The sequence below is a fragment of the Aptenodytes patagonicus genome, chromosome 7 (genome assembly GCF_965638725.1).
Source record: "Aptenodytes patagonicus chromosome 7, bAptPat1.pri.cur, whole genome shotgun sequence".
Classification (NCBI taxonomy): domain Eukaryota; kingdom Metazoa; phylum Chordata; class Aves; order Sphenisciformes; family Spheniscidae; genus Aptenodytes; species Aptenodytes patagonicus.
In genome coordinates, this window is record NC_134955.1 from 67,373,696 (window position 1) to 67,400,022 (window position 26,327).

Consider the following 26,327-nt stretch of genomic DNA (forward strand, 5'->3'; position numbering starts at 1 on the left):
GGAAAAATTTCTTCACCGCAAGGGTTGTCAAGCATTGAAACGGGCTGCCCAGGGAAGTGGTGGAGTCCCCATCCCTGGAGGTATTTAAAAGACATGTAGGTGTGGTGCTTAGGGACATGGTTTTGTGGTGGACTTGGCAGTGTTAGGTTAACGGTTGGACTCGGTGATCTTAAGGGTCTTTTCCAACCTAAATGATTCTATGGTTCTATGATTCAGTGAGAATGAATCCAAAATATAGCACCATGCAAGCTCCTGTGAAGAAAATTAACTCTAGCCCAGTCTTAACCAGTACACCAGGGCAGCTGTGAGTCGCTGAGCCAGGGTGGGGCCGAAGGCCAGGGCTGGCTGGCGGGCGTGCCTGTGATGCGCTCTGGCGCCTGTGACAGCACAGGGGACGAGTCACAGTGGGGGCGGCTCTAAGGGGCACCAGCAGGCAGCGCTGCCCCAGTACGGCCTGGGCCAGTGGTGAGTGCGCACGCGGCGGGAGGCCGGGCTGGACGAGGGCAGGGGCAGAAACACGGGCCCCCAGGGGGTGGGTTCTCAGCCTGCATCGAGGGCCCAGCCGCTCGTGGGAGCGCCTTGGGCAGGGAACGGTGCCGCCACCGCCGGGGCTGGTCGCAGGCCTTGCTGCCTCCCAGCTGCCTCGTCCCCTCTCCTACCTGCCCGCAGCTCCCTGCGGATCCCGTCCCCTCTCCCCCCGCCGCCAGCTCCCTCCCTCTCAGCCCCACTGAACCCCTTCTCTCCCTCCTCCTGCAGGCCATGGCTGCCACAAAATTCCTCACCCTGCTTGTGCAAAGCATGATCCAGCACCCGCAGATGGTCGGTGATGAGCTGGATGAGGCCACGCGCGAGCGCATGCAGCAGCGTGCGGTGCAGCTGAGCCAGGAGATGAGTCAGCTGCTGCAGGAGCTGGAGCCGAGGCCCCAGGAGCAGAGGCCCCAGGAGCAGAGTGGCGTGGCCTGGGGAGCCCTGCTCTTTGCTGCCTTGCAGCAGTGGCAATTCTGGGCCGTTGCTGGAGTCCTGGTCCTGCTCTTTGGGCTCTGCCGGTGGCTCAGGAAAAGGAGCTGTCAGCCAGCCAGCAGCAGCAAGGCGGGCAGTTCCAGAAACAAGGCGGATAAGGAGGAGCAAGAAGAAAAGGCCGGTGTTGCACTGGTTGTGGGCAGGATTTCGGCCAAGCGTCTCCTGGACCAGCCAGAATCGTTCACAAGGGTGAAGGAGCTGGTGGATGAGCTTCTCCGCATGTGCCGAATACTCTCCAGGAATAGTTTCATGCCGCGACTGAAGCCAGCCATCAGCGTGGTCAGCGCCTTTGAAGGTTGGAGTCCCTTTGAGGATGATGCTGTCTACCGCCTGCTCGTGCCCCTGAAGCCCCGCCATGGGCACGCCTTCCACCTGGAGCTGGGCACCACGGGGGAGATGCCGGTGAGGAACTCCAGGCTCCGCGTGGAGCTGGAGTGCACCTGCACGAGGGAGCCGCTGGTGGAGGACATGCTGTGCTTCGTCCACCGCCCCAAGGAGGAGCTGAGGAAAAATCAGTGTCCCAGCCTCCTAGGCACCCTCTGCACCGGCCCCTACCTGGACCTGGAGAAAACCACCCGCTGGTTCCAGGTATTGGTCAAAGCAGCCTGGGTGGTTTTGACTCGGTCGAGACACTGCCGTCTAATAGTGCTGCCCTCCAGGCGCTCCTGCAAGCTCCGGCTGATGAACGCTTCCGATAGTAGTACCCTCCTGATTGAGATAATATTTGGGGTGCGGCAAGATGACTCAGACACCTTCCTGAGCATCGAGTAGGCAGAGGCAAGTGTTACCAGCAGCAGGACGTGGCCAGAGAGCTGTGCTATGGCAGAGGTGCCGTTCTTCAGGCACATGGCCAGGCCTGAAGACGCTCCCCGGGAAGCTGGTGCTGCCAGGCCGGCCACGCTGGACATGGAGAACACGCTGCTCATTCGGCAGAGGGAATTGCTGCCCCACCTCTCCTCCACAGCAAAAGCACACCCTGGGGAGTCAGACCCAATGCAGCTGAAGGGGCCATTGCAAGGAGCCTTGCAACAGAGACTCCCGTCACCACCTGGACAGCGACTGCCCCCGCCTCTTTGAGAGAGCCCACTCTCTCTGGGAGCTGTACCATGTGCAGAGATGTCAATAAATCACTTGTTTAACACGCAGACGCTGCGTCTGTGAGTGTCTGTGCATCACGTTGCTGGGGAACGTGGGCACAGGGTGCTGAGAGCTCAGCTGCCACAGAGTTGGGGAGCATTTTGCAGAAGCGCTGATGCAGTGGGCTCTGGTTTCAATGATTCACGGGCTTTGGCTTCCCAGGTGGTGTGGGTTAATCCCAGTAGGCAGCTTGGCATCACACAGCTGCTCAATCACCTTCCGCCAGTGGGATGGTGGAGAGAAGCTGAAGGGGAAAAGTGGGAAAACTTGTGGCTTGAGAGAGGACAGTGTAGTAGGTAAAGCAAAAGCTCCACGCCCCGGCAAAGCAAAACGAAGAATTCATTCACTACTCCCCCGGTCTGCTGAGCAGACGTGCCTTTTCGGGAAGCCTTCTGCCTCCCTGGGGCTCGGGTTGAAGACGTTACCAGGAAACTTCCGAGCCTTGTACGGCCCTCAGATTATTAGCCGCTTGTCGTGGTTTAACCTCAATCGGCAACTGAACACCACGCGGCCGCTCGCTCACTCCTCCCCCACCCCCGGTGGGGTGGGGGAGAGAATTGGAAGAGCACAGGTGACAAAAACTCGTGGGTTGAGATAAAAACAGTTCAGTAATTGAAATAAAATAATAACAACAACAACAACAACAACAACAATAATAATAATATGCAAAGCAAGTGATGCACAGTGCAATTGCTCACCACCCGCCGACCGATGCCCAGCCAGTCCCCGAGCAGCAGCCCCCCCGGCCAGCTTTCCCCAGTTTATGTACTGAGCGTGACGTCCCATGGTATGGAATGTCCCTGTGGCCAGTTTGGCTGTGCCCCCTCCCAGCTTCTTGTGCACCTGCAGCCTTCTCAGTCGGTAGAGCACGGGCAGCTGAAAAGTCCTTGGCTAGTGTAAGCACTGCTCAGCAACAACTAAAACATCGGTGCGTTATCAACATTGTTCTCATCCTAAACCCAAAACACAGCACTGTACCAGCTACTAGGAAGAAAATTAACTCTATCCCAGCCGAAACCAGGACACACAGTGACAATAACCTAGAAGGAGCTGAAGGGGACCGAGGACAATGCAGGCTGCATGGCCACGCAGCTGGGAAAGCGGCATCCTTGCTCAAGCAGGCCCCAAAGCAAGCAGATGGGCTGAGGAAACATGGCAGGGTTGTTGTGGGGGCTCCTCTGGTGACAGTCTCACCTGTGAAATGGGCTCCGTTTGCTGGCAGCTCGTGATCATGGAGGCTGCGGGCACAGGAGCAGGCAGAGAGCATCTCGTCTTCTTTCTAGGAGCTGCTGGGAACCCGGTCCCAGAGCAGCAACTGGCGGCGACAGTTATTTAAAAATGCACCTTTGATGCTGCCGCTGGAGCTGGCCACATTTTGCTGCCAGCAAATTGTGCGTTGGGAGGAACTGTGGAAAAAAAATCCACCAAGAATCTATGAATGTAATCTCTCGGGTGAAACTCCATCCCACTTGTAACCCAACTCAGCAGATGTTAATGCCCTGTCCCTGCATTCACATTCCCATCAGAGCCATTTTCCCCAGACAATGGCCGCCTTTGCCCTGGTAGACACAGAAAGTAGGCATTTCCTCAGAGGAAGTTAATTTGGATTTTTAGACACACAAAAAAAAAAAAATAGGAAGAGTGGGAAAGAAAATCTTTCCAGTAATCTGGGAAAGTGTCGTGGTTTAACTCAGCTAAACCTTTTAACTAGTCTATGCCAAGGATGCACGGAGCATCTGGGCCAGTCACAATGGGGTGCTTCTGCCACCCATTCCCAGTTAGACTTACTTCGGCTTCCAACACAGTTAGCTGTTGGGATCCCCCCGTCACCCCAGAAATACAGATGGGTTCTGCCCCTATGTAGCTTGATGGTATTAGGGTACACTGTGCACCAGTGTCCACTAGAGCCTTATACTTCTGTGGGTGTGATGTGCCAGGCCACCGAATCCAGACAGTCCAGTAAACCCGGTTGTCCCTTTCCTCCCCCTGGCTGGAGGCAGGGCCCTTCTGATCCTCATCACAGTACTCGTTTCTCGTTTCTTGTACATACGAGTCAGAAGTTTCTTCATTAAGATCAGGAGTAAGATCAGCCCTTCTGCTCTGTCTGGGGAACTGCCCGCTGGAAACTGGAGCAGCAATTTTCCTGGAAGAACCTCTTTCTGTGATTGTTTTCCCTCGCAATTCACCTACCCGTGCCCCTGGGGCTGCGGTAGGTTTCCCATCCCACTTCCTCATGTCCTCTCCGTGGTCACGCAGGTAAAACCATAGGGTGCCCCGTGGTGCGTACCCTTTATATTCTCTCTCTTGAGCAAAAGAACGCTGACTCCTAATAGCCGAGATACTGGTCCGTACAGGTGAGGAGTAGGACCTATCCTCTCTGAGTTGCTGGATCTCCCGGGACAGCTTCTCCACAGCCGAGATGAGGGAGGAAGAGAGACTTTCCTCATATTGCCGGAGTCGACTAGCCAATTCATCCACCGTTTGTTCCTCTCCATCTTTCCAGGTCATCACTGCCAATGAATTGGCGTGTGACGATGGTGCGCTCCTTATAAACTTCTGCCACATGGGTCGTGTGCACTTGACTTCATCTGGATCTTTGGATAGTTGTTCATTGTTCAGGTCATCATAAATCACCTCCAGCACAGCTAATTCTCTCAGAAACTCGATACCCTTCTCCATGGCGGTCCACTTGCTTGGGCGACATATGACATCTTCCTTAAAGGGATACCTTTCCTTCACGCTTGACAAGAGTCGCCTCCGAAGGCTGAGGACTCGTGTCCCTTTTCCAATCGCTTTGTCAATGCCCCCTTCCCTAGAAAGGGATCCCAGCTGCTTGGCTTCCCTACCCTCTAATTCCAGGCTACTGGCTCCATTATCCCAGCATCGGAGCAGCCAGGTGACAATACGCTCGCCTGGACGACGGCTGAAATCTTTTCGTGTATCTCGCAGCTCACTCAGGGATAGAGATCGGGTGGTCACTGCCTCGTTTATGAGTTCTTCCTCTTCTTCCTCCCCGATCAGCGGCCGGCTCTCCTCCTCCCGTTCTCGTGATGGCCCTTCTCCAGGGTAGTCTGCCTCGTACACTTCTTCCTCCGGTTCCCTTTTAGAAGAAGCTTCTTCCTCCCTTACTAAATGAGCCGACTTCCGCTTCCAAAATTTCTTCTTGTGTACAGGGGCGACTGATACCGGCACAGGCTGGTTCTTTGGTTCAGCCACAGGGCGTGTCGCCGGGGTCTGAGTGGCCACAGTGCCTGTCGTCGGGGTCTGAGTGGCCACAGGGCCTGTTGCCGGGGCCTGAGTGGCCACATTGCCTGTGGCCAGAGTCTGAGTAGCCGCAGAGCCTGTCACCGGGGTCTGAGTGGCTGCAGGGCCTGTTGCAGGAGTCTATGAGTAGCTGCAGTGCCTGGCGCCGGGGTCTGAGTGGACACAGGGCCTGTCGCTGGGGTCGAAGTGGCCGCAGGGCCTGTTGCTGGAGTCTGAGTGGCCGCAGTGCATGTCACTGGGGTCTGAGTGGCCACGGGGCCTGTTGCCAGGGTCTGAGTGGCCACAGGGCCAGTCGCTGGGGTCTGAGTGGCCACAGGGCCTGTTGCTGGGGTCTGAGTGGCCACAGGGCCTGTTGCTGGGGTCAGAGTGGCTGCAGAGCGTGTCGCCGGGGTCCGAGTGGCCGCGGGGCCTGTCACTGGGGTTGGAGTAGCCGCAGTGCCTGGCGCCGGGGTCTGAGTGGCCACAGGGCCTGTAGCTGGGGTCAGAGTGGCCGCAGGGCCTGTTGCCGGACTCTGAGTGGCCGCAGTGCATGTCATAGAATCATAGAATCATAGAATCATTGAGGTTGGAAAAGACCTCTAAGATCATCGAGTCCAACCGTCGACCCAACACCACCAGGCCCACTAAACCATGTCCCTAAGTGCCTCATCTACACGTCTTTTAAAAACCTCCAGGGATGGGGACTCCACCACTTCCCTGGGCAGCCTGTTCCAATGTTTCACCACTCTTTCAGTAAAGAAATTTTTCCTTACATCCAATCTAAACCTCCCCTGCCGCAACTTGAAGCCATTTCCTCTCGTCCTATCGCTTGTTACTTTGGAGAAAAGACCAACACCCACCTCGCTACAACCTCCTTTCAGGTAGTTGTAGAGCGCGATGAGGTCTCCCCTCAGCCTCCTTTTCTCCAGGCTGAACAGTCCCAGTTCCCTCAGCCGCTCCTCATGTCACTGGGGTCTGAGTGACCACGGGGCCTGTTGCCAGGGTCTGAGTGGCCACAGGGCCAGTCGCTGGGGTCTGAGTGGCCACAGGGCCTGTTGCTGGGGTCTGAGTAGCCGTAGAGCATGTCACTGGGGTCAGAGTGGCTGCAGAGCGTGTCGCCGGGGTCCGAGTGGCCGCGGGGCCTGTTGCGGGAGTCTATGAGTAGCTGCAGTGCATGTCGCTGGGGTCGGAGTGGCCGCAGGGCCTGTTGCCAGAGTCTGAGTAGCCGCAGAGCATGTCGCTGGGGTCTGAGTGGCCGCAGAGCCTGTTGCCGGAGTCTGAATGGCCACAGGGCCTGTCGCTGGGGTCTGAGTAGCCGCAGAGCATGTTGCTGGGGTCAGAGTGGCTGCAGAGCGTGTTGCCGGGGTCAGAGTGGCCACAGGGCCTGTTGCCGGAGTCTGAGTAGCCACAGTGCCTGTTGCCGGGGTCTGAGTGGCCGCGGGGCCTGTCGCCGGGGTCAGAGTGGCCGCAGGGCGTGTCGCCCGGGTCTGAGTGGCCGCAGGGCGTGTCGTTTTACCGTCAGATCCAGAGACCTTCTCTTCCCTTTGAGGGCACTGAATGGTGTTGAACAGGGCTCGGTAGGCATGGGCCAGGCCCCAGCACGTTGCAATGATCTGCATCTCTCTGGAGTTGCCAGGGTGACAGCATACTTTGTCCAAATATTCTCCTAACTTTTCAGGATTCTGCACTTGCTCAGGCGTGACGTTCCAAAACACTGGGGGTGCCCATTGGCCTAGGTGCTTGCCCATCTTGTCCCACACACCCTGCCACTCATAACTATTCAGCCTTGGGGCAGATCTCTGGATGATATTCTTAAATTGCTTACCAACTTTAGACAAAACCAAAACAATATTCCAAAGAAGTACCAATAGAAGTATCTTAACTACCCAAGGCTGTTCAAAATACTGAAAAGTTACTGTAACGAAGGAGGAAACATCATAGAAGAAGGTAGTGACACTGCCATTCTGTATTTCCTCCGTAAAAAAACGCTCAGAAATGTTACTGTAATTGCTAGTTGGCTCCACAAAATGGTATCCGTGGTACAGTAACGGCTTCATTGCGAAACTTACATACCACACTGAGGTCAAGGTCAATGTTCTAAAAACAAACCTCACAAGCGAGACATCACTAATCACTGCAGACCACAGCAAACTGCAAAAACCAACACCAATCTTTAACAAGTACAGCAAAAAAAGGAGCACGATGCAGATTACACAAATCCATAGTGAGAACAGAGACACCAACATTGTGACCCACAACTATTAACAGATACAAGTTCCTTAATACACTCCGGTTAATCTGTTATTATCTCAAACCCTTCGTGCCCCACGTTGGGCGCCAAAAAGGACTGTCGTGGTTTAACCTCAGTCGGCAACTGAGCACCACGCAGCCGCTCGCTCACTCCCCGTGCCCCCGGTGGGATGGGGGAGAGAATTGGAAGAGCACAGGTGACAAAAACTCGTGGGTTGAGATAAAAACAGTTTAATAATTGAAATAAAATGATAATCATAATAGTAATAATAATACACAAAGCAAGTGATGCACAGTGCAATTGCTCACCACCCGCCGACCGATGCCCAGCCAGTCCCCGAGCAGCGGCCCCCCCGGCCAGCTTTCCCCAGTTTATGTACTGAGCGTGAGGTCCCATGGTATGGAATGTCCCTGTGGCCAGTTTGGCTGTGCCCCCTCCCAGCTTCTTGTGCACCTCCAGCCTTCTCAGTCGGTAGAGCATGGGAAACTAAAAGTGGGTGCCGGACTCTTGTCCCAAGTAACAAGCGATAGGACGAGAGGAAATGGCCTCAAGTTGTGCCAGGGGAGGTTTAGATTGGACATGAGGAAAAATTTCTTCACCGCAAGGGTTGTCAAGCATTGAAACGGGCTGCCCAGGGAAGTGGTGGAGTCCCCATCCCTGGAGGTATTTAAAAGACATGTAGGTGTGGTGCTTAGGGACATGGTTTTGTGGTGGACTTGGCAGTGTTAGGTTAACGGTTGGACTCGGTGATCTTAAGGGTCTTTTCCAACCTAAATGATTCTATGGTTCTATGATTCAGTGAGAATGAATCCAAAATATAGCACCATGCAAGCTCCTGTGAAGAAAATTAACTCTAGCCCAGTCTTAACCAGTACACCAGGGCAGCTGTGAGTTGCTGAGCCAGGGTGGGGCCTAAGGCCAGGGCTGGCTGGCGGGCGTGCCTGTGATGCACTCTGGCGCCTGTGACAGCACAGGGGACGAGTCACAATGGGGGCGGCTCTAAGGGGCACCAGCAGGCAGCGCTGCCCCAGTACGGCCTGGGCCAGTGGTGAGTGCGCACGCGGCGGGAGGCCGGGCTGGACGAGGGCAGGGGCAGAAACACGGGCCCCCAGGGGGTGGGTTCTCAGCCTGCATCGAGGGCCCAGCCGCTCGTGGGAGCGCCTTGGGCAGGGAACGGTGCCGCCACCGCCGGGGCTGGTCGCAGGCCTTGCTGCCTCCCAGCTGCCTCGTCCCCTCTCCTACCTGCCCGCAGCTCCCTGCGGATCCCGTCCCCTCTCCCCCCGCCGCCAGCTCCCTCCCTCTCAGCCCCACTGAACCCCTTCTCTCCCTCCTCCTGCAGGCCATGGCTGCCACAAAATTCCTCACCCTGCTTGTGCAAAGCATGATCCAGCACCCGCAGATGGTCGGTGATGAGCTGGATGAGGCCACGCGCGAGCGCATGCAGCAGCGTGCGGTGCAGCTGAGCCAGGAGATGAGTCAGCTGCTGCAGGAGCTGGAGCCGAGGCCCCAGGAGCAGAGGCCCCAGGAGCAGAGTGGCGTGGCCTGGGGAGCCCTGCTCTTTGCTGCCTTGCAGCAGTGGCAATTCTGGGCCGTTGCTGGAGTCCTGGTCCTGCTCTTTGGGCTCTGCCGGTGGCTCAGGAAAAGGAGCTGTCAGCCAGCCAGCAGCAGCAAGGCGGGCAGTTCCAGAAACAAGGCGGATAAGGAGGAGCAAGAAGAAAAGGCCGGTGTTGCACTGGTTGTGGGCAGGATTTCGGCCAAGCGTCTCCTGGACCAGCCAGAATCGTTCACAAGGGTGAAGGAGCTGGTGGATGAGCTTCTCCGCATGTGCCGAATACTCTCCAGGAATAGTTTCATGCCGCGACTGAAGCCAGCCATCAGCGTGGTCAGCGCCTTTGAAGGTTGGAGTCCCTTTGAGGATGATGCTGTCTACCGCCTGCTCGTGCCCCTGAAGCCCCGCCATGGGCACGCCTTCCACCTGGAGCTGGGCACCACAGGGGAGATGCCGGTGAGGAACTCCAGGCTCCGCGTGGAGCTGGAGTGCACCTGCACGAGGGAGCCGCTGGTGGAGGACATGCTGTGCTTCGTCCACCGCCCCAAGGAGGAGCTGAGGAAAAATCAGTGTCCCAGCCTCCTAGGCACCCTCTGCACCGGCCCCTACCTGGACCTGGAGAAAACCACCCGCTGGTTCCAGGTATTGGTCAAAGCAGCCTGGGTGGTTTTGACTCGGTCGAGACACTGCCGTCTAATAGTGCTGCCCTCCAGGCGCTCCTGCAAGCTCCGGCTGATGAACGCTTCCGATAGTAGTACCCTCCTGATTGAGATAATATTTGGGGTGCGGCAAGATGACTCAGACACCTTCCTGAGCATCGAGTAGGCAGAGGCAAGTGTTACCAGCAGCAGGACGTGGCCAGAGAGCTGTGCTATGGCAGAGGTGCCGTTCTTCAGGCACATGGCCAGGCCTGAAGACGCTCCCCGGGAAGCTGGTGCTGCCAGGCCGGCCACGCTGGACATGGAGAACACGCTGCTCATTCGGCAGAGGGAATTGCTGCCCCACCTCTCCTCCACAGCAAAAGCACACCCTGGGGAGTCAGACCCAATGCAGCTGAAGGGGCCATTGCAAGGAGCCTTGCAACAGAGACTCCCGTCACCACCTGGACAGCGACTGCCCCCGCCTCTTTGAGAGAGCCCACTCTCTCTGGGAGCTGTACCATGTGCAGAGATGTCAATAAATCACTTGTTTAACACGCAGACGCTGCGTCTGTGAGTGTCTGTGCATCACGTTGCTGGGGAACGTGGGCACAGGGTGCTGAGAGCTCAGCTGCCACAGAGTCGGGGAGCATTTTGCAGAAGCGCTGATGCAGTGGGCTCTGGTTTCAATGATTCACGGGCTTTGGCTTCCCAGGTGGTGTGGGTTAATCCCAGTAGGCAGCTTGGCATCACACAGCTGCTCAATCACCTTCCGCCAGTGGGATGGTGGAGAGAAGCTGAAGGGGAAAAGTGGGAAAACTTGTGGCTTGAGAGAGGACAGTGTAGTAGGTAAAGCAAAAGCTCCACGCCCCGGCAAAGCAAAACGAAGAATTCATTCACTACTCCCCCGGTCTGCTGAGCAGACGTGCCTTTTCGGGAAGCCTTCTGCCTCCCTGGGGCTCGGGTTGAAGACGTTACCAGGAAACTTCCGAGCCTTGTACGGCCCTCAGATTATTAGCCGCTTGTCGTGGTTTAACCTCAATCGGCAACTGAACACCACGCGGCCGCTCGCTCACTCCTCCCCCACCCCCGGTGGGGTGGGGGAGAGAATTGGAAGAGCACAGGTGACAAAAACTCGTGGGTTGAGATAAAAACAGTTCAGTAATTGAAATAAAATAATAACAACAACAACAACAACAATAATAATAATATGCAAAGCAAGTGATGCACAGTGCAATTGCTCACCACCCGCCGACCGATGCCCAGCCAGTCCCCGAGCAGCGGCCCCCCCGGCCAGCTTTCCCCAGTTTATGTACTGAGCGTGACGTCCCATGGTATGGAATGTCCCTGTGGCCAGTTTGGCTGTGCCCCCTCCCAGCTTCTTGTGCACCTGCAGCCTTCTCAGTCGGTAGAGCACAGGCAGCTGAAAAGTCCTTGGCTAGTGTAAGCACTGCTCAGCAACAACTAAAACATCGGTGCGTTATCAACATTGTTCTCATCCTAAATCCAAAACACAGCACTGTACCAGCTACTAGGAAGAAAATTAACTCTATCCCAGCCGAAACCAGGACACACAGTGACAATAACCTAGAAGGAGCTGAAGGGGACCGAGGACAATGCAGGCTGCATGGCCACGCAGCTGGGAAAGCGGCATCCTTGCTCAAGCAGGCCCCAAAGCAAGCAGATGGGCTGAGGAAACATGGCAGGGTTGTTGTGGGGGCTCCTCTGGTGACAGTCTCACCTGTGAAATGGGCTCCGTTTGCTGGCAGCTCGTGATCATGGAGGCTGCGGGCACAGGAGCAGGCAGAGAGCATCTCGTCTTCTTTCTAGGAGCTGCTGGGAACCCGGTCCCAGAGCAGCAACTGGCGGCGACAGTTATTTAAAAATGCACCTTTGATGCTGCCGCTGGAGCTGGCCACATTTTGCTGCCAGCAAATTGTGCGTTGGGAGGAACTGTGGAAAAAAAATCCACCAAGAATCTATGAATGTAATCTCTCGGGTGAAACTCCATCCCACTTGTAACCCAACTCAGCAGATGTTAATGCCCTGTCCCTGCATTCACATTCCCATCAGAGCCATTTTCCCCAGACAATGGCCGCCTTTGCCCTGGTAGACACAGAAAGTAGGCATTTCCTCAGAGGAAGTTAATTTGGATTTTTAGACACACAAAAAAAAAAAAAAAATAGGAAGAGTGGGAAAGAAAATCTTTCCAGTAATCTGGGAAAGTGTCGTGGTTTAACTCAACTAAACCTTTTAACTAGTCTATGCCAAGGATGCACGGAGCATCTGGGCCAGTCACAATGGGGTGCTTCTGCCACCCATTCCCAGTTAGACTTACTTCGGCTTCCAATACAGTTAGCTGTTGGGATCCCCCCGTCACCCCAGAAATACAGATGGGTTCTGCCCCTATGTAGCTTGATGGTATTAGGGTACACTGTGCACCAGTGTCCACTAGAGCCTTATACTTCTGTGGGTGTGATGTGCCAGGCCACCGAATCCAGACAGTCCAGTAAACCCGGTTGTCCCTTTCCTCCCCCTGGCTGGAGGCAGGGCCCTTCTGATCCTCATCACAGTACTCGTTTCTCATTTCTTGTACATACGAGTCAGAAGTTTCTTCATTAAGATCCGGAGTAAGATCAGCCCTTCTGCTCTGTCTGGGGAACTGCCCGCTGGAAACTGGAGCAGCAATTTTCCTGGAAGAACCTCTTTCTGTGATTGTTTTCCCTCGCAATTCACCTACCTGCCCGCAGCTCCCTGCGGATCCCGTCCCCTCTCCCCCCGCCGCCAGCTCCCTCCCTCTCAGCCCCACTGAACCCCTTCTCTCCCTCCTCCTGCAGGCCATGGCTGCCACAAAATTCCTCACCCTGCTTGTGCAAAGCATGATCCAGCACCCGCAGATGGTCGGTGATGAGCTGGATGAGGCCACGCGCGAGCGCATGCAGCAGCGTGCGGTGCAGCTGAGCCAGGAGATGAGTCAGCTGCTGCAGGAGCTGGAGCCGAGGCCCCAGGAGCAGAGGCCCCAGGAGCAGAGTGGCGTGGCCTGGGGAGCCCTGCTCTTTGCTGCCTTGCAGCAGTGGCAATTCTGGGCCGTTGCTGGAGTCCTGGTCCTGCTCTTTGGGCTCTGCCGGTGGCTCAGGAAAAGGAGCTGTCAGCCAGCCAGCAGCAGCAAGGCGGGCAGTTCCAGAAACAAGGCGGATAAGGAGGAGCAAGAAGAAAAGGCCGGTGTTGCACTGGTTGTGGGCAGGATTTCGGCCAAGCGTCTCCTGGACCAGCCAGAATCGTTCACAAGGGTGAAGGAGCTGGTGGATGAGCTTCTCCGCATGTGCCGAATACTCTCCAGGAATAGTTTCATGCCGCGACTGAAGCCAGCCATCAGCGTGGTCAGCGCCTTTGAAGGTTGGAGTCCCTTTGAGGATGATGCTGTCTACCGCCTGCTCGTGCCCCTGAAGCCCCGCCATGGGCACGCCTTCCACCTGGAGCTGGGCACCACAGGGGAGATGCCGGTGAGGAACTCCAGGCTCCGCGTGGAGCTGGAGTGCACCTGCACGAGGGAGCCGCTGGTGGAGGACATGCTGTGCTTCGTCCACCGCCCCAAGGAGGAGCTGAGGAAAAATCAGTGTCCCAGCCTCCTAGGCACCCTCTGCACCGGCCCCTACCTGGACCTGGAGAAAACCACCCGCTGGTTCCAGGTATTGGTCAAAGCAGCCTGGGTGGTTTTGACTCGGTCGAGACACTGCCGTCTAATAGTGCTGCCCTCCAGGCGCTCCTGCAAGCTCCGGCTGATGAACGCTTCCGATAGTAGTACCCTCCTGATTGAGATAATATTTGGGGTGCGGCAAGATGACTCAGACACCTTCCTGAGCATCGAGTAGGCAGAGGCAAGTGTTACCAGCAGCAGGACGTGGCCAGAGAGCTGTGCTATGGCAGAGGTGCCGTTCTTCAGGCACATGGCCAGGCCTGAAGACGCTCCCCGGGAAGCTGGTGCTGCCAGGCCGGCCACGCTGGACATGGAGAACACGCTGCTCATTCGGCAGAGGGAATTGCTGCCCCACCTCTCCTCCACAGCAAAAGCACACCCTGGGGAGTCAGACCCAATGCAGCTGAAGGGGCCATTGCAAGGAGCCTTGCAACAGAGACTCCCGTCACCACCTGGACAGCGACTGCCCCCGCCTCTTTGAGAGAGCCCACTCTCTCTGGGAGCTGTACCATGTGCAGAGATGTCAATAAATCACTTGTTTAACACGCAGACGCTGCGTCTGTGAGTGTCTGTGCATCACGTTGCTGGGGAACGTGGGCACAGGGTGCTGAGAGCTCAGCTGCCACAGAGTCGGGGAGCATTTTGCAGAAGCGCTGATGCAGTGGGCTCTGGTTTCAATGATTCACGGGCTTTGGCTTCCCAGGTGGTGTGGGTTAATCCCAGTAGGCAGCTTGGCATCACACAGCTGCTCAATCACCTTCCGCCAGTGGGATGGTGGAGAGAAGCTGAAGGGGAAAAGTGGGAAAACTTGTGGCTTGAGAGAGGACAGTGTAGTAGGTAAAGCAAAAGCTCCACGCCCCGGCAAAGCAAAACGAAGAATTCATTCACTACTCCCCCGGTCTGCTGAGCAGACGTGCCTTTTCGGGAAGCCTTCTGCCTCCCTGGGGCTCGGGTTGAAGACGTTACCAGGAAACTTCCGAGCCTTGTACGGCCCTGAGATTATTAGCCGCTTGTCGTGGTTTAACCTCAATCGGCAACTGAACACCACGCGGCCGCTCGCTCACTCCTCCCCCACCCCCGGTGGGGTGGGGGAGAGAATTGGAAGAGCACAGGTGACAAAAACTCGTGGGTTGAGATAAAAACAGTTCAGTAATTGAAATAAAATAATAACAACAACAACAACAACAACAACAATAATAATAATATGCAAAGCAAGTGATGCACAGTGCAATTGCTCACCACCCGCCGACCGATGCCCAGCCAGTCCCCGAGCAGCGGCCCCCCCGGCCAGCTTTCCCCAGTTTATGTACTGAGCGTGACGTCCCATGGTATGGAATGTCCCTGTGGCCAGTTTGGCTGTGCCCCCTCCCAGCTTCTTGTGCACCTGCAGCCTTCTCAGTCGGTAGAGCACGGGCAGCTGAAAAGTCCTTGGCTAGTGTAAGCACTGCTCAGCAACAACTAAAACATCGGTGCGTTATCAACATTGTTCTCATCCTAAACCCAAAACACAGCACTGTACCAGCTACTAGGAAGAAAATTAACTCTATCCCAGCCGAAACCAGGACACACAGTGACAATAACCTAGAAGGAGCTGAAGGGGACCGAGGACAATGCAGGCTGCATGGCCACGCAGCTGGGAAAGCGGCATCCTTGCTCAAGCAGGCCCCAAAGCAAGCAGATGGGCTGAGGAAACATGGCAGGGTTGTTGTGGGGGCTCCTCTGGTGACAGTCTCACCTGTGAAATGGGCTCCGTTTGCTGGCAGCTCGTGATCATGGAGGCTGCGGGCACAGGAGCAGGCAGAGAGCATCTCGTCTTCTTTCTAGGAGCTGCTGGGAACCCGGTCCCAGAGCAGCAACTGGCGGCGACAGTTATTTAAAAATGCACCTTTGATGCTGCCGCTGGAGCTGGCCACATTTTGCTGCCAGCAAATTGTGCGTTGGGAGGAACTGTGGAAAAAAAATCCACCAAGAATCTATGAATGTAATCTCTCGGGTGAAACTCCATCCCACTTGTAACCCAACTCAGCAGATGTTAATGCCCTGTCCCTGCATTCACATTCCCATCAGAGCCATTTTCCCCAGACAATGGCCGCCTTTGCCCTGGTAGACACAGAAAGTAGGCATTTCCTCAGAGGAAGTTAATTTGGATTTTTAGACACACAAAAAAAAAAAAAAATAGGAAGAGTGGGAAAGAAAATCTTTCCAGTAATCTGGGAAAGTGTCGTGGTTTAACTCAACTAAACCTTTTAACTAGTCTATGCCAAGGATGCACGGAGCATCTGGGCCAGTCACAATGGGGTGCTTCTGCCACCCATTCCCAGTTAGACTTACTTCGGCTTCCAATACAGTTAGCTGTTGGGATCCCCCCGTCACCCCAGAAATACAGATGGGTTCTGCCCCTATGTAGCTTGATGGTATTAGGGTACACTGTGCACCAGTGTCCACTAGAGCCTTATACTTCTGTGGGTGTGATGTGCCAGGCCACCGAATCCAGACAGTCCAGTAAACCCGGTTGTCCCTTTCCTCCCCCTGGCTGGAGGCAGGGCCCTTCTGATCCTCATCACAGTACTCGTTTCTCATTTCTTGTACATACGAGTCAGAAGTTTCTTCATTAAGATCCGGAGTAAGATCAGCCCTTCTGCTCTGTCTGGGGAACTGCCCGCTGGAAACTGGAGCAGCAATTTTCCTGGAAGAACCTCTTTCTGTGATTGTTTTCCCTCGCAATTCACCTACCTGCCCGCAGCTCCCTGCGGATCCCGTCCCCTCTCCCCCCGCCGCCAGCTCCCTCCCTCTCAGCCCCACTGAACCCCTTCTCTCCCTCCTCCTGCAGGCCATGGCTGCCACAAAATTCCTCACCCTGCTTGTGCAAAGCATGATCCAGCACCCGCAGATGGTCGGTGATGAGCTGGATGAGGCCACGCGCGAGCGCATGCAGCAGCGTGCGGTGCAGCTGAGCCAGGAGATGAGTCAGCTGCTGCAGGAGCTGGAGCCGAGGCCCCAGGAGCAGAGGCCCCAGGAGCAGAGTGGCGTGGCCTGGGGAGCCCTGCTCTTTGCTGCCTTGCAGCAGTGGCAATTCTGGGCCGTTGCTGGAGTCCTGGTCCTGCTCTTTGGGCTCTGCCGGTGGCTCAGGAAAAGGAGCTGTCAGCCAGCCAGCAGCAGCAAGGCGGGCAGTTCCAGAAACAAGGCGGATAAGGAGGAGCAAGAAGAAAAGGCCGGTGTTGCACTGGTTGTGGGCAGGATTTCGGCCAAGCGTCTCCTGGACCAGCCAGAATCGTTCACAAGGGTGAAGGAGCTGGTGGATGAGCTTCTCCGCATGTGCCGAATACTCTCCAGGAATAGTTTCATGCCGCGACTGAAGCCAGCCATCAGCGTGGTCAGCGCCTTTGAAGGTTGGAGTCCCTTTGAGGATGATGCTGTCTACCGCCTGCTCGTGCCCCTGAAGCCCCGCCATGGGCACGCCTTCCACCTGGAGCTGGGCACCACAGGGGAGATGCCGGTGAGGAACTCCAGGCTCCGCGTGGAGCTGGAGTGCACCTGCACGAGGGAGCCGCTGGTGGAGGACATGCTGTGCTTCGTCCACCGCCCCAAGGAGGAGCTGAGGAAAAATCAGTGTCCCAGCCTCCTAGGCACCCTCTGCACCGGCCCCTACCTGGACCTGGAGAAAACCACCCGCTGGTTCCAGGTATTGGTCAAAGCAGCCTGGGTGGTTTTGACTCGGTCGAGACACTGCCGTCTAATAGTGCTGCCCTCCAGGCGCTCCTGCAAGCTCCGGCTGATGAACGCTTCCGATAGTAGTACCCTCCTGATTGAGATAATATTTGGGGTGCGGCAAGATGACTCAGACACCTTCCTGAGCATCGAGTAGGCAGAGGCAAGTGTTACCAGCAGCAGGACGTGGCCAGAGAGCTGTGCTATGGCAGAGGTGCCGTTCTTCAGGCACATGGCCAGGCCTGAAGACGCTCCCCGGGAAGCTGGTGCTGCCAGGCCGGCCACGCTGGACATGGAGAACACGCTGCTCATTCGGCAGAGGGAATTGCTGCCCCACCTCTCCTCCACAGCAAAAGCACACCCTGGGGAGTCAGACCCAATGCAGCTGAAGGGGCCATTGCAAGGAGCCTTGCAACAGAGACTCCCGTCACCACCTGGACAGCGACTGCCCCCGCCTCTTTGAGAGAGCCCACTCTCTCTGGGAGCTGTACCATGTGCAGAGATGTCAATAAATCACTTGTTTAACACGCAGACGCTGCGTCTGTGAGTGTCTGTGCATCACGTTGCTGGGGAACGTGGGCACAGGGTGCTGAGAGCTCAGCTGCCACAGAGTCGGGGAGCATTTTGCAGAAGCGCTGATGCAGTGGGCTCTGGTTTCAATGATTCACGGGCTTTGGCTTCCCAGGTGGTGTGGGTTAATCCCAGTAGGCAGCTTGGCATCACACAGCTGCTCAATCACCTTCCGCCAGTGGGATGGTGGAGAGAAGCTGAAGGGGAAAAGTGGGAAAACTTGTGGCTTGAGAGAGGACAGTGTAGTAGGTAAAGCAAAAGCTCCACGCCCCGGCAAAGCAAAACGAAGAATTCATTCACTACTCCCCCGGTCTGCTGAGCAGACGTGCCTTTTCGGGAAGCCTTCTGCCTCCCTGGGGCTCGGGTTGAAGACGTTACCAGGAAACTTCCGAGCCTTGTACGGCCCTGAGATTATTAGCCGCTTGTCGTGGTTTAACCTTAATCGGCAACTGAACACCACGCGGCCGCTCGCTCACTCCTCCCCCACCCCCGGTGGGGTGGGGGAGAGAATTGGAAGAGCACAGGTGACAAAAACTCGTGGGTTGAGATAAAAACAGTTCAGTAATTGAAATAAAATAATAACAACAACAACAACAACAACAACAATAATAATAATATGCAAAGCAAGTGATGCACAGTGCAATTGCTCACCACCCGCCGACCGATGCCCAGCCAGTCCCCGAGCAGCGGCCCCCCCGGCCAGCTTTCCCCAGTTTATGTACTGAGCGTGACGTCCCATGGTATGGAATGTCCCTGTGGCCAGTTTGGCTGTGCCCCCTCCCAGCTTCTTGTGCACCTGCAGCCTTCTCAGTCGGTAGAGCACGGGCAGCTGAAAAGTCCTTGGCTAGTGTAAGCACTGCTCAGCAACAACTAAAACATCGGTGCGTTATCAACATTGTTCTCATCCTAAACCCAAAACACAGCACTGTACCAGCTACTAGGAAGAAAATTAACTCTATCCCAGCCGAAACCAGGACACACAGTGACAATAACCTAGAAGGAGCTGAAGGGGACCGAGGACAATGCAGGCTGCATGGCCACGCAGCTGGGAAAGCGGCATCCTTGCTCAAGCAGGCCCCAAAGCAAGCAGATGGGCTGAGGAAACATGGCAGGGTTGTTGTGGGGGCTCCTCTGGTGACAGTCTCACCTGTGAAATGGGCTCCGTTTGCTGGCAGCTCGTGATCATGGAGGCTGCGGGCACAGGAGCAGGCAGAGAGCATCTCGTCTTCTTTCTAGGAGCTGCTGGGAACCCGGTCCCAGAGCAGCAACTGGCGGCGACAGTTATTTAAAAATGCACCTTTGATGCTGCCGCTGGAGCTGGCCACATTTTGCTGCCAGCAAATTGTGCGTTGGGAGGAACTGTGGAAAAAAAATCCACCAAGAATCTATGAATGTAATCTCTCGGGTGAAACTCCATCCCACTTGTAACCCAACTCAGCAGATGTTAATGCCCTGTCCCTGCATTCACATTCCCATCAGAGCCATTTTCCCCAGACAATGGCCGCCTTTGCCCTGGTAGACACAGAAAGTAGGCATTTCCTCAGAGGAAGTTAATTTGGATTTTTAGACACACAAAAAAAAAAAAAAAAATAGGAAGAGTGGGAAAGAAAATCTTTCCAGTAATCTGGGAAAGTGTCGTGGTTTAACTCAACTAAACCTTTTAACTAGTCTATGCCAAGGATGCACGGAGCATCTGGGCCAGTCACAATGGGGTGCTTCTGCCACCCATTCCCAGTTAGACTTACTTCGGCTTCCAATACAGTTAGCTGTTGGGATCCCCCCGTCACCCCAGAAATACAGATGGGTTCTGCCCCTATGTAGCTTGATGGTATTAGGGTACACTGTGCACCAGTGTCCACTAGAGCCTTATACTTCTGTGGGTGTGATGTGCCAGGCCACCGAATCCAGACAGTCCAGTAAACCCGGTTGTCCCTTTCCTCCCCCTGGCTGGAGGCAGGGCCCTTCTGATCCTCATCACAGTACTCGTTTCTCATTTCTTGTACATACGAGTCAGAAGTTTCTTCATTAAGATCAGGAGTAAGATCAGCCCTTCTGCTCTGTCTGGGGAACTGCCCGCTGGAAACTGGAGCAGCAATTTTCCTGGAAGAACCTCTTTCTGTGATTGTTTTCCCTCGCAATTCACCTACCTGCCCGCAGCTCCCTGCGGATCCCGTCCCCTCTCCCCCCGCCGCCAGCTCCCTCCCTCTCAGCCCCACTGCACCCCTTCTCTCCCTCCTCCTGCAGGCCATGGCTGCCACAAAATTCCTCACCCTGCTTGTGCAAAGCATGATCCAGCACCCGCAGATGGTCGGTGATGAGCTGGATGAGGCCACGCGCGAGCGCATGCAGCAGCGTGCGGTGCAGCTGAGCCAGGAGATGAGTCAGCTGCTGCAGGAGCTGGAGCCGAGGCCCCAGGAGCAGAGGCCCCAGGAGCAGAGTGGCGTGGCCTGGGGAGCCCTGCTCTTTGCTGCCTTGCAGCAGTGGCAATTCTGGGCTGTTGCTGGAGTCCTGGTCCTGCTCTTTGGGCTCTGCCGGTGGCTCAGGAAAAGGAGCTGTCAGCCAGCCAGCAGCAGCAAGGCGGGCAGTTCCAGAAACAAGGCGGATAAGGAGGAGCAAGAAGAAAAGGCCGGTGTTGCACTGGTTGTGGGCAGGATTTCGGCCAAGCGTCTCCTGGACCAGCCAGAATCGTTCACAAGGGTGAAGGAGCTGGTGGATGAGCTTCTCCGCATGTGCCGAATACTCTCCAGGAATAGTTTCATGCCGCGACTGAAGCCAGCCATCAGCGTGGTCAGCGCCTTTGAAGGTTGGAGTCCCTTTGAGGATGATGCTGTCTACCGCCTGCTCGTGCCCCTGAAGCCCCGCCATGGGCACGCCTTCCACCTGGAGCTGGGCACCACAGGGGAGATGCCGGTGAGGAACTCCAGGCTCCGCGTGGAGCTGGAGTGCACCTGCACGAGGGAGCCGCTGGTGGAGGACATGCTGTGCTTCGTCCACCGCCCCAAGGAGGAGCTGAGGAAAAATCAGTGTCCCAGCCTCCTAGGCACCCTCTGCACCGGCCCCTACCTGGACCTGGAGAAAACCACCCGCTGGTTCCAGGTATTGGTCAAAGCAGCCTGGGTGGTTTTGACTCGGTCGAGACACTGCCGTCTAATAGTGCTGCCCTCCAGGCGCTCCTGCAAGCTCCGGCTGATGAACGCTTCCGATAGTAGTACCCTCCTGATTGAGATAATATTTGGGGTGCGGCAAGATGACTCAGACACCTTCCTGAGCATCGAGTAGGCAGAGGCAAGTGTTACCAGCAGCAGGACGTGGCCAGAGAGCTGTGCTATGGCAGAGGTGCCGTTCTTCAGGCACATGGCCAGGCCTGAAGACGCTCCCCGGGAAGCTGGTGCTGCCAGGCCGGCCACGCTGGACATGGAGAACACGCTGCTCATTCGGCAGAGGGAATTGCTGCCCCACCTCTCCTCCACAGCAAAAGCACACCCTGGGGAGTCAGACCCAATGCAGCTGAAGGGGCCATTGCAAGGAGCCTTGCAACAGAGACTCCCGTCACCACCTGGACAGCGACTGCCCCCGCCTCTTTGAGAGAGCCCACTCTCTCTGGGAGCTGTACCATGTGCAGAGATGTCAATAAATCACTTGTTTAACACGCAGACGCTGCGTCTGTGAGTGTCTGTGCATCACGTTGCTGGGGAACGTGGGCACAGGGTGCTGAGAGCTCAGCTGCCACAGAGTCGGGGAGCATTTTGCAGAAGCGCTGATGCAGTGGGCTCTGGTTTCAATGATTCACGGGCTTTGGCTTCCCAGGTGGTGTGGGTTAATCCCAGTAGGCAGCTTGGCATCACACAGCTGCTCAATCACCTTCCGCCAGTGGGATGGTGGAGAGAAGCTGAAGGGGAAAAGTGGGAAAACTTGTGGCTTGAGAGAGGACAGTGTAGTAGGTAAAGCAAAAGCTCCACGCCCCGGCAAAGCAAAACGAAGAATTCATTCACTACTCCCCCGGTCTGCTGAGCAGACGTGCCTTTTCGGGAAGCCTTCTGCCTCCCTGGGGCTCGGGTTGAAGACGTTACCAGGAAACTTCCGAGCCTTGTACGGCCCTGAGATTATTAGCCGCTTGTCGTGGTTTAACCTCAATCGGCAACTGAACACCACGCGGCCGCTCGCTCACTCCTCCCCCACCCCCAGTGGGGTGGGGGAGAGAATTGGAAGAGCACAGGTGACAAAAACTCGTGGGTTGAGATAAAAACAGTTCAGTAATTGAAATAAAATAATAACAACAACAACAACAACAACAACAATAATAATAATATGCAAAGCAAGTGATGCACAGTGCAATTGCTCACCACCCGCCGACCGATGCCCAGCCAGTCCCCGAGCAGCGGCCCCCCCGGCCAGCTTTCCCCAGTTTATGTACTGAGCGTGACGTCCCATGGTATGGAATGTCCCTGTGGCCAGTTTGGCTGTGCCCCCTCCCAGCTTCTTGTGCACCTGCAGCCTTCTCAGTCGGTAGAGCACGGGCAGCTGAAAAGTCCTTGGCTAGTGTAAGCACTGCTCAGCAACAACTAAAACATCGGTGCGTTATCAACATTGTTCTCATCCTAAACCCAAAACACAGCACTGTACCAGCTACTAGGAAGAAAATTAACTCTATCCCAGCCGAAACCAGGACACACAGTGACAATAACCTAGAAGGAGCTGAAGGGGACCGAGGACAATGCAGGCTGCATGGCCACGCAGCTGGGAAAGCGGCATCCTTGCTCAAGCAGGCCCCAAAGCAAGCAGATGGGCTGAGGAAACATGGCAGGGTTGTTGTGGGGGCTCCTCTGGTGACAGTCTCACCTGTGAAATGGGCTCCGTTTGCTGGCAGCTCGTGATCATGGAGGCTGCGGGCACAGGAGCAGGCAGAGAGCATCTCGTCTTCTTTCTAGGAGCTGCTGGGAACCCGGTCCCAGAGCAGCAACTGGCGGCGACAGTTATTTAAAAATGCACCTTTGATGCTGCCGCTGGAGCTGGCCACATTTTGCTGCCAGCAAATTGTGCGTTGGGAGGAACTGTGGAAAAAAAATCCACCAAGAATCTATGAATGTAATCTCTCGGGTGAAACTCCATCCCACTTGTAACCCAACTCAGCAGATGTTAATGCCCTGTCCCTGCATTCACATTCCCATCAGAGCCATTTTCCCCAGACAATGGCCGCCTTTGCCCTGGTAGACACAGAAAGTAGGCATTTCCTCAGAGGAAGTTAATTTGGATTTTTAGACACACAAAAAAAAAAAAAATAGGAAGAATGGGAAAGAAAATCTTTCCAGTAATCTGGGAAAGTGTCGTGGTTTAACTCAACTAAACCTTTTAACTAGTCTATGCCAAGGATGCACGGAGCATCTGGGCCAGTCACAATGGGGTGCTTCTGCCACCCATTCCCAGTTAGACTTACTTCGGCTTCCAATACAGTTAGCTGTTGGGATCCCCCCGTCACCCCAGAAATACAGATGGGTTCTGCCCCTATGTAGCTTGATGGTATTAGGGTACACTGTGCACCAGTGTCCACTAGAGCCTTATACTTCTGTGGGTGTGATGTGCCAGGCCACCGAATCCAGACAGTCCAGTAAACCCGGTTGTCCCTTTCCTCCCCCTGGCTGGAGGCAGGGCCCTTCTGATCCTCATCACAGTACTCGTTTCTCATTTCTTGTACATACGAGTCAGAAGTTTCTTCATTAAGATCAGGAGTAAGATCAGCCCTTCTGCTCTGTCTGGGGAACTGCCCGCTGGAAACTGGAGCAGCAATTTTCCTGGAAGAACCTCTTTCTGTGATTGTTTTCCCTCGCAATTCACCTACCTGCCCGCAGCTCCCTGCGGATCCCGTCCCCTCTCCCCCCGCCGCCAGCTCCCTCCCTCTCAGCCCCACTGAACCCCTTCTCTCCCTCCTCCTGCAGGCCATGGCTGCCACAAAATTCCTCACCCTGCTTGTGCAAAGCATGATCCAGCACCCGCAGATGGTCGGTGATGAGCTGGATGAGGCCACGCGCGAGCGCATGCAGCAGCGTGCGGTGCAGCTGAGCCAGGAGATGAGTCAGCTGCTGCAGGAGCTGGAGCCGAGGCCCCAGGAGCAGAGGCCCCAGGAGCAGAGTGGCGTGGCCTGGGGAGCCCTGCTCTTTGCTGCCTTGCAGCAGTGGCAATTCTGGGCCGTTGCTGGAGTCCTGGTCCTGCTCTTTGGGCTCTGCCGGTGGCTCAGGAAAAGGAGCTGTCAGCCAGCCAGCAGCAGCAAGGCGGGCAGTTCCAGAAACAAGGCGGATAAGGAGGAGCAAGAAGAAAAGGCCGGTGTTGCACTGGTTGTGGGCAGGATTTCGGCCAAGCGTCTCCTGGACCAGCCAGAATCGTTCACAAGGGTGAAGGAGCTGGTGGATGAGCTTCTCCGCATGTGCCGAATACTCTCCAGGAATAGTTTCATGCCGCGACTGAAGCCAGCCATCAGCGTGGTCAGCGCCTTTGAAGGTTGGAGTCCCTTTGAGGATGATGCTGTCTACCGCCTGCTCGTGCCCCTGAAGCCCCGCCATGGGCACGCCTTCCACCTGGAGCTGGGCACCACAGGGGAGATGCCGGTGAGGAACTCCAGGCTCCGCATGGAGCTGGAGTGCACCTGCACGAGGGAGCCGCTGGTGGAGGACATGCTGTGCTTCGTCCACCGCCCCAAGGAGGAGCTGAGGAAAAATCAGTGTCCCAGCCTCCTAGGCACCCTCTGCACCGGCCCCTACCTGGACCTGGAGAAAACCACCCGCTGGTTCCAGGTATTGGTCAAAGCAGCCTGGGTGGTTTTGACTCGGTCGAGACACTGCCGTCTAATAGTGCTGCCCTCCAGGCGCTCCTGCAAGCTCCGGCTGATGAACGCTTCCGATAGTAGTACCCTCCTGATTGAGATAATATTTGGGGTGCGGCAAGATGACTCAGACACCTTCCTGAGCATCGAGTAGGCAGAGGCAAGTGTTACCAGCAGCAGGACGTGGCCAGAGAGCTGTGCTATGGCAGAGGTGCCGTTCTTCAGGCACATGGCCAGGCCTGAAGACGCTCCCCGGGAAGCTGGTGCTGCCAGGCCGGCCACGCTGGACATGGAGAACACGCTGCTCATTCGGCAGAGGGAATTGCTGCCCCACCTCTCCTCCACAGCAAAAGCACACCCTGGGGAGTCAGACCCAATGCAGCTGAAGGGGCCATTGCAAGGAGCCTTGCAACAGAGACTCCCGTCACCACCTGGACAGCGACTGCCCCCGCCTCTTTGAGAGAGCCCACTCTCTCTGGGAGCTGTACCATGTGCAGAGATGTCAATAAATCACTTGTTTAACACGCAGACGCTGCGTCTGTGAGTGTCTGTGCATCACGTTGCTGGGGAACGTGGGCACAGGGTGCTGAGAGCTCAGCTGCCACAGAGTCGGGGAGCATTTTGCAGAAGCGCTGATGCAGTGGGCTCTGGTTTCAATGATTCACGGGCTTTGGCTTCCCAGGTGGTGTGGGTTAATCCCAGTAGGCAGCTTGGCATCACACAGCTGCTCAATCACCTTCCGCCAGTGGGATGGTGGAGAGAAGCTGAAGGGGAAAAGTGGGAAAACTTGTGGCTTGAGAGAGGACAGTGTAGTAGGTAAAGCAAAAGCTCCACGCCCCGGCAAAGCAAAACGAAGAATTCATTCACTACTCCCCCGGTCTGCTGAGCAGACGTGCCTTTTCGGGAAGCCTTCTGCCTCCCTGGGGCTCGGGTTGAAGACGTTACCAGGAAACTTCCGAGCCTTGTACGGCCCTGAGATTATTAGCCGCTTGTCGTGGTTTAACCTCAATCGGCAACTGAACACCACGCGGCCGCTCGCTCACTCCTCCCCCACCCCCGGTGGGGTGGGGGAGAGAATTGGAAGAGCACAGGTGACAAAAACTCGTGGGTTGAGATAAAAACAGTTCAGTAATTGAAATAAAATAATAACAACAACAACAACAACAACAACAATAATAATAATATGCAAAGCAAGTGATGCACAGTGCAATTGCTCACCACCCGCCGACCGATGCCCAGCCAGTCCCCGAGCAGCGGCCCCCCCGGCCAGCTTTCCCCAGTTTATGTACTGAGCGTGACGTCCCATGGTATGGAATGTCCCTGTGGCCAGTTTGGCTGTGCCCCCTCCCAGCTTCTTGTGCACCTGCAGCCTTCTCAGTCGGTAGAGCACGGGCAGCTGAAAAGTCCTTGGCTAGTGTAAGCACTGCTCAGCAACAACTAAAACATCGGTGCGTTATCAACATTGTTCTCATCCTAAACCCAAAACACAGCACTGTACCAGCTACTAGGAAGAAAATTAACTCTATCCCAGCCGAAACCAGGACACACAGTGACAATAACCTAGAAGGAGCTGAAGGGGACCGAGGACAATGCAGGCTGCATGGCCACGCAGCTGGGAAAGCGGCATCCTTGCTCAAGCAGGCCCCAAAGCAAGCAGATGGGCTGAGGAAACATGGCAGGGTTGTTGTGGGGGCTCCTCT

At 55.8% G+C, this 26,327-nt stretch overlaps 2 pseudogenes; both read left to right on the forward strand.

The window, feature by feature from the left end:
- The first annotated feature begins 242 nt into the window (after window positions 1-242).
- Window positions 243-1,791, forward strand: LOC143163878 (inositol 1,4,5-trisphosphate receptor-interacting protein-like 1; annotated as a pseudogene).
- Window positions 1,792-8,638: 6,847 nt separating this feature from the next.
- LOC143163879 (inositol 1,4,5-trisphosphate receptor-interacting protein-like 1) lies at window positions 8,639-13,710 on the forward strand (annotated as a pseudogene).
- The last annotated feature ends 12,617 nt before the right edge of the window (window positions 13,711-26,327 follow it).